Raw genomic sequence first — 6,946 nt, 5'->3', positions numbered from 1 at the left:
GGTGGGTGCTGGCCCAGGGGGGCGAGTCTAGGAACAAGCCTCCCAGAGGATAGAATCCCAGTGCACTATGCTCAGAGGCAGGCACACCGCCCTAGGGTTCCCAGCCACTTCAGGGAACAAGTGGTGGCTTCCGAGGACCAGAGGGGCCTGATGAGCTGCCCAGACATCTCCAGGAGCCAAGGGAGCCCCGTGTCCTGTTTCTGCCATCCCTGCCTCCCCCCACCCTGTGCCCAGGCTGTAGCGGCTGGGGGGCCAGGGTAAAAGGCAGCAGGGGGTCAGGGGCAGCAGGGAGGCCAGGAGGCCAGGGAGCCAGGGCAGGGCTCCAAGGGCAGCAGCAGTGGTGGAAGATGAAGAGGTGGGGAGGAGGGGCCTTGAGAGGGCGGAGGAACAGCCGGGCTGCTGAGTATTTTCCTGCCCATGGGAGCTGCTGTGACCAGGAGGAGGTGGAGGATGTGGCCGGAGCCCAGTGTTTCCTGCCTGATAAGCCAGCCCCTCCCTGGGAGCCCTGGCTGGGCCTACCTTCTCGCCCAGGGCCCTGCCAGGGAGGGACTGGCTGAGGAGGAAAATCACTTCTCCAGATTAGCTTGCCCAGGCCAAGCCTTCCTCCCCCACCCCTGTCCCCATGGCAGCCACAGGAAATGAGGCTGGGGCCCAGCGGCCCAGAGGTCCCCACCTTCAGGGCACTCCGGCTCCAGGCCCAGGGACTCCGGTTTGTCTCAGGGCCCTGCCGTCCAAGTCCCCCCAAGAGCGGAAGCCTTCTTGCTCCAAAGTCAACCATTTCCAAGGGGGGCAGTGACTGCAAAGCTTTCATGTGTTTGTCAGATCTCATGCCTGGAGTTTGGGCCTAGAAAACCGGTCCCCTTACTCACGGTTGGTCCACACAGCAGCCCCCTCCCACCCGGCTAACTGTCCAAGGGCCCCGAGGGCGGAGGTCATGAGAGGCCAGATGCCAGGCTGGGCCCTGACACCCAACCCCTGGCCCGCTCTGCCCTCATGGGGCCGTGTGGCTGCAGAGAATCTCTGACCTTTTCCAAGCACTGCTCCTGGCCCCAGGTCACTAACTAGGAGGGAGAGCCACATGGGAGCTCAAGGCCTGCCTCCCTCCTAGCAGTCCCTATCTGGGACTGACTCAGAACTCAGGACAGTTCTGGCACTGCAGGAACAGTGGCCAGCATTTAAGAGGGTTGGGCCCCCTCAGAGCGGTCCACCCCACCAGGGAGGGAGGAGCCTGGAGGGACAGCTCCTCCTCCTCAGTGGCTGGGCTGACCTGGCTTCCTGCTCCCCTCTCTTCTGCCCATAGAGAACATCCTCTTCTGTTTTCCCACCCACCACCCTGTCCCCCCGGGGCCAGTCTCCTCCCTGGAAGCCAGGCTGCCTTGGCTCCAGGTTGGGAACATAGGCTCCCAAGGCAAGGGAGAGATGCTTCTTCGAAAACAGTTTCGAAATAAGGACAGAGTCCCAGAGTGTAGGATCACGGCTCAGAGACACAGTCACACAAGCCCCACCAGGAGTTTGGGCCACCCATAGCAGGTGAGCCCCCTACAACAACTGCGTGGCGCTCCCTCAGGCGGGCCACCCCCTCCCCCCCCGCTGGTGAAGGCACCCCCTCTCCCCACTCCCACCCTCACCTGGAGGCTGATTCTTGGTTAACCGAAGGGCAGAAAGGGAGTATTTGATGCCCGGTGCGGACGAACACATACTTGCCGAGGTGAAAATGCTTACGTAGGTGTGGACAGCTACCTGAGTGTGCACACTCACGTGGGCAGCCAGGCAGCCCCTCTACCTTCACACTTGGTGCACTGCCATTTATAAAGCGCCCTCCCATTTGGTATTTCATGTGATTGTCATGGCAATCCCGGCGTAGGTATGGTTATGCCCCCTTCACGGGTCCTGGAGCTGATGCTCAGGTGGGGCAAAGGAGTGGAGTCAGGTGTCATCGCCGGTAAGCAGACGGGGACCGTGCCGAGGCAGGGCTGTTTCTCGGCCTGCTCCCTGGGGTGAGCATCCACACAACCACAGCTGAGCCTCAAGAGCCCAGGTGCAGCCCAGGAAGGTACCAATTCCACCGGCAGCAAGCCCACCTGCCTCCCGGCTGAGGGCACAGGGCCACCTGGGCCGCCAGGCCTTCCTTTGCTGTCCTCCCAGATGGGCGGTCTCCTGGTCGTGGGATACCTGGAGATGAGAGAGGCGGGTGAAGGGAGAAACTCAGGGTCCACACCTTTTCATTTTATGCTCTGCAGGGCTGGCTCAGCCACGTGCCTGCTGTGTTGCTGTGTGACCTTGGGTAAATCACTTTCCCACTCTGGACTTCCGTAAATTAGGAGGTTATACTCAACAGTTTCTGAGGGGAAGAATGCTCTGCCTCTCGAAGCCTGTGAAAGAGAAGCAAAGAAAAGAAGGGAGTTCCCCTCCTTTCTGCTCCTGGCCTCAGCATGGAGTGGTCTCTAGGGAAGTGGTAGTGGTGGGGTGTGCCCTGCGCAGCATCACCCTGAGCAGAGCTGGAGCGGTGCCTCTGACACCCAGGCCCTGAGCATCTCCTACCACATCAGCCCATCCTGGCTCCGCCGCTCTGGGCCTCTGTCATCAGGCTCAGCTTCTGTCACCAGGCTACACATGGAGGCCCTTGGACACCTGGTCTGACCTCGCTCCCACGTATCACCCCGCCCCACCTCCTTGGGACTCAGCCCCACCTTACCCACATCACCTGATCTTTCTACCTCCCTGCACAGGCTGTTGGGCTGGACAGGATGAGGTAAGAGGCCGCTGTCATCTGAGCCTAGCCTGGCAGGTCCTCATGTAACCCTGACGCAGAGGAGCAACCCTCCCCGTCAGGCATGACCCGGTGCAAAGGCTGCAGCTGGTCTCCAGAGGGATGCTGGGGTTCCTCCACGGTCCTTGGAGAACCCTGGGCAGTGTCCACTCCAGGCCCTCACCACTATCACTCACTGGCTATCACTCTGAGCCTGTCCCCCTCCAGTCCAGCTAGAAGTTCCATAAGGCCTGGAAATACCACCTTTTTGCTTAAACTTTCGCCTACGAGGTAAAGCTTAGACTTTTCAGAGGACATTCAGGCCCCACTCTCCTGGCCAGCCTCTTGTGCCCTGACTCACTCCCTATAGCACACCCTGAGTTCTGGGCACAGCAAATTTCCAAATCGGACTCATTTCCTCACACGGCAGTGCCTTTGCATAGGCTGTTCCCTCAGGCCGGAAAGTCCTTCTCCACATCTTTGCTCTGTGGATTCTTCCTTCATGTCTCAGGACCCAATTCAAATGTCCTCCTCCCCCTCAGAGAGCCTCTTCCATGCACCCTCCACCATCCAACCTACCCTGTCCCAGTCCTTACCCCAACCAAGTTCGCAGCCCCAACTTCTGCGTATTCCCATCACACAGCATCTCTGGTGCAATGAGGCAATCTCTGTTTTTGAGCCTCTATCCTCCCACTAGTCTGGGAATGTGTTTATCTCGCAAGGCACCTTATTTATCTTTGATTCCACGGGGCCTACTTTGCGTCGGGCACATAGTAGGTGTCCCATCAACATCTGTTGGGTGATTGAACAGCTACGCAGGGGTTGGATACTTACAGGTCAGTTCTCTGCCTGATGTTTGATCTTAGACAAGTCGCTTTGTTTTTCCGTGACTCAGTTTTTCTTTGGTACTGGTTCATGTCAAGAATTTTCAGATTATGGTAATAAATAGAAGCAATAGGAATAGCTCAGGAGATGATCAATGGTGAGATATAAATTTCTAAGACAATCACCTCTTGGTGATCCCTGGAAAAATTTAATTCTACATTGGCTCTCTGCCACCTCCTAGCCTGCGTTCATACCCCACCCTTGGCCATCAGTCAGGAATGAAAACTATTTGTAATATTGTCCCCACCAGAGCAGATTAGGAAGAAAATTGGTACTGCATCTGGGAAGACGATATATATATATATATATATATATATATATATATATATATATATATGAATGCATAGCATTTATTAGTAGTATTACATAGCATTATTATTAGTAAGGAGCAAGCTGTTAATTTTTTTAAAGATTTTATTTATTTGTTCATGAGAGACACACAGAGAGAGCCAGAGACACAGGCAGAGGGAGAAGCAGGCTCCCTGCGGGGAGCCCGATGTGGGACTCGATCCCAGAACCCTGGGATCATGACCCGAGCCTCAACCACTGAGCCACCCAGGTGCCCCACGGGCTGTTAATTCTACAGTAATAAGGATGCTAAGTTTGCCTTGGAAGTAAATTTAGCCCTTTGGTAAGTTACCTTTCCTGAGCCTAATTTAAAAAACCTTTTATTTCCTCCATTAAACATGTTATGAGATATATACAGAAAGCTTGGAAATACATAGACACAACAACAGAGAGAGAGAGAGAGAGAGAGAGAGAGAGAGGGAGAGAGAGATCCTCCGTATAATCTCCGTACAAAGGACACCTGCTGTTAACATTGTGTTGTATTCCTTTCAGACTTTTTTTCCTAGGTGTACGTGCATGCTCACATAAGTATTTTTAAACTCTATTTTAGACTCTTGGGATTACATGGCTTTGTAAACTCACATTTCTGAAAAGCAAAAATGTAGCTTGACTATGTTTCAGCATCCATGCATACCTCTTCCTGGATGATGAACATTCTGTTGTGGGCTCTTCTAGAAGTTACTTTTCTCTTCCCTATCTTCTCAGACCCCATGAACACCCTGTGGTTTGCTGAAGAAGTCCGAGTTGCCCTAAACGAGGACCTACCTCTCGTGCCAGAATGAGCAAAGTACACAATCGCCACCTGAAGACACCTGAAGGGTTTCTCAGCCTTCAACTGGATCCCTCTTTCCAGAAGCACAGCCACCCTAGGACTCCCTCCTGTGCATGTTCCCCAGGAAGTGTGCGGAGCTTTCTTTCTGGTGGTGTGTATTAGGAAAATAAGTAGGCACGGTTTCCACTTTCTAAGTATGGGTTATATTTTCCCACTGAATGTCAGTTTTCAAACAACACGGTCCTGTATCATGCAGCCCCTTCCCCAAGCAACCAGCTGCGAGTCAGCTCTGGTGGGAGCGGCTGCTCTGGCATGGGGAGTGCAGGCTCAGATCTGGGCAGCAAGGGACGCAGGGATGCCCACTTTCATTGCCATGCTGGGTGCCTGGGAGGGAAGTGACTTGTCTGAAGTTTGCTTAGTGAGTCAGCAGCTTGGCCCAGCTGCCCTGAGAGTGCTGGGAATCGGCCCGGGGCCCTGGGCTGCCAGGCCTTAGCCTCTGACGTGCATAGTCTTGCTCAGGGCGGAAACCTCTCTTCCTGGGAAGGCGGGGCAAAGGCCCTGGGGTATGCCTGAGCCTGGAGATGTCTCCCTCTGCTAGAAACTGCCCAGGGTGCTTCTGGGTGGTATTTTCCCATGTGCGTCTTCTCTGTCCAGCCAGACCGTGACTGTGCAAGACATGGTCTTCCTGTCTCCTGTACCTTTCCAGATTGAACCCCTGCCAGCGCATTGCTGCAGGGGAGAGAAAGTGTGCACATGGGGTAGAGACTTGGACCTGGCTCTCAGCTCCCCCACTAGCTAGCTGTGAGAACCAGGGCGAGTCACCTCATTTCCTCGAGCCTCAGCCTCAGTTTCCTCAGCTGGAAGAATGGGGATATCGAGACCACCCCTTGGCCCTGCCTAGGGCGGGTAGGTGGATTGAAATCTCATGCTGTCATCTAGTGACTCAAACAGGCACTTAAAAAATGAGCACTGCACCTTATGCTTCATCTTGCCATGGCCCACTTGAGAATCACAGTGGCTCCCTACCCTGGAACAAGGCCTCAATATTTAGGGTTCTCTTTCATATTTCTGTCCCCAATGCCCCTCTGCACCAAGACAGGCTTCGTGGAGGGGGCGTGGTGCCCCAGTGAACACACAGTTTACAAAAGGACAGAGCTTGCTATGCAAATGCAGCTTCAGACCAGGCTTCCCAGTTCCTCTTCTAGAACTAGGAGGGCAGGAGCACCCCCAGCACTCCTACACAGATATTCTGAGCCCCTAGGAGTCCAGCAGCCAGCCTTACCTCCTCTGACCCTGCTGCCAACTCTTTTTTTTAAATAATAAATTTATTTTTTATTGGTGTTCAATTTGTCAACATACAGAATAACACCCAGTGCTCATCCCGTCAAGTGTCCCCCTCAGTGCCCATCACCCATCCCCCCCCCCCGCCCTCCTCCCCTTCCACCACCCCTAGTTCGTTTCCCAGAGTTAGGAGTCTTTATGTTCTGTCTCCCTTTCTGATATTTCCTACCCATTTCTTCTCCCTTCCCTTCTATTCCCTTTCACTCTTATTTATATTCCTCAAATGAATGAGACCATATAATGTTTGTCCTTCTCCGATTGAGTTATTCCAACTCTTACCATCCACCCTTCTTCCCAGCTTCCCAGGTTGGGGCTCCGCCCACTCAGAAGCCCTGCCCTACCCTCCCTGTCGCTGGGGCCTAACCTTCTGTGCCCTCCTGCGCCTGCCTGAGTCCTGCCTCTCCTGTGACGGGTCCGCCCCTGCATGCCTAAGCACCTGCCACCCTCATCACATACTGCCCTATGGTGTTTTGGCTTCTCCTCCAGATGGAACCTCTTAGAAGAGAAAGATCAAATCAGTGTGATGGCTGATTTAGGGGAAAGGGTGGAGAGTTAGGGTTAGGTCAGGGTTTGGATCTCAGGATCCAGCTCAGGCAGGAAGCACAGGTAAGTTCCCCCACACCTCAGAACCTGTTTTCCCATTGTGAAATGAGGGTAATGAGATAAGAGTGCCTGGCACTCGGGAGGTCCTCAGTGTTCAGTTAGAGATGGCTTTTATTGTGCTGTGTCTGCATACTACTCTGTGCCTCACGCATCCCAGGGGTTCCTCAAACGCTCCCCAAATGAGGGAGCAGCCCACTGTGGATGGGGCAGTAGCTGGTGTGAGTGGGGGCTGTGGGGGTGATGGGCAC

Source organism: Nyctereutes procyonoides, unplaced genomic scaffold (assembly GCF_905146905.1).
Source record: "Nyctereutes procyonoides isolate TBG_1078 unplaced genomic scaffold, NYPRO_anot_genome, whole genome shotgun sequence".
NCBI lineage: Eukaryota > Metazoa > Chordata > Mammalia > Carnivora > Canidae > Nyctereutes > Nyctereutes procyonoides.
This window is presented reverse-complemented; position numbering follows the sequence as displayed.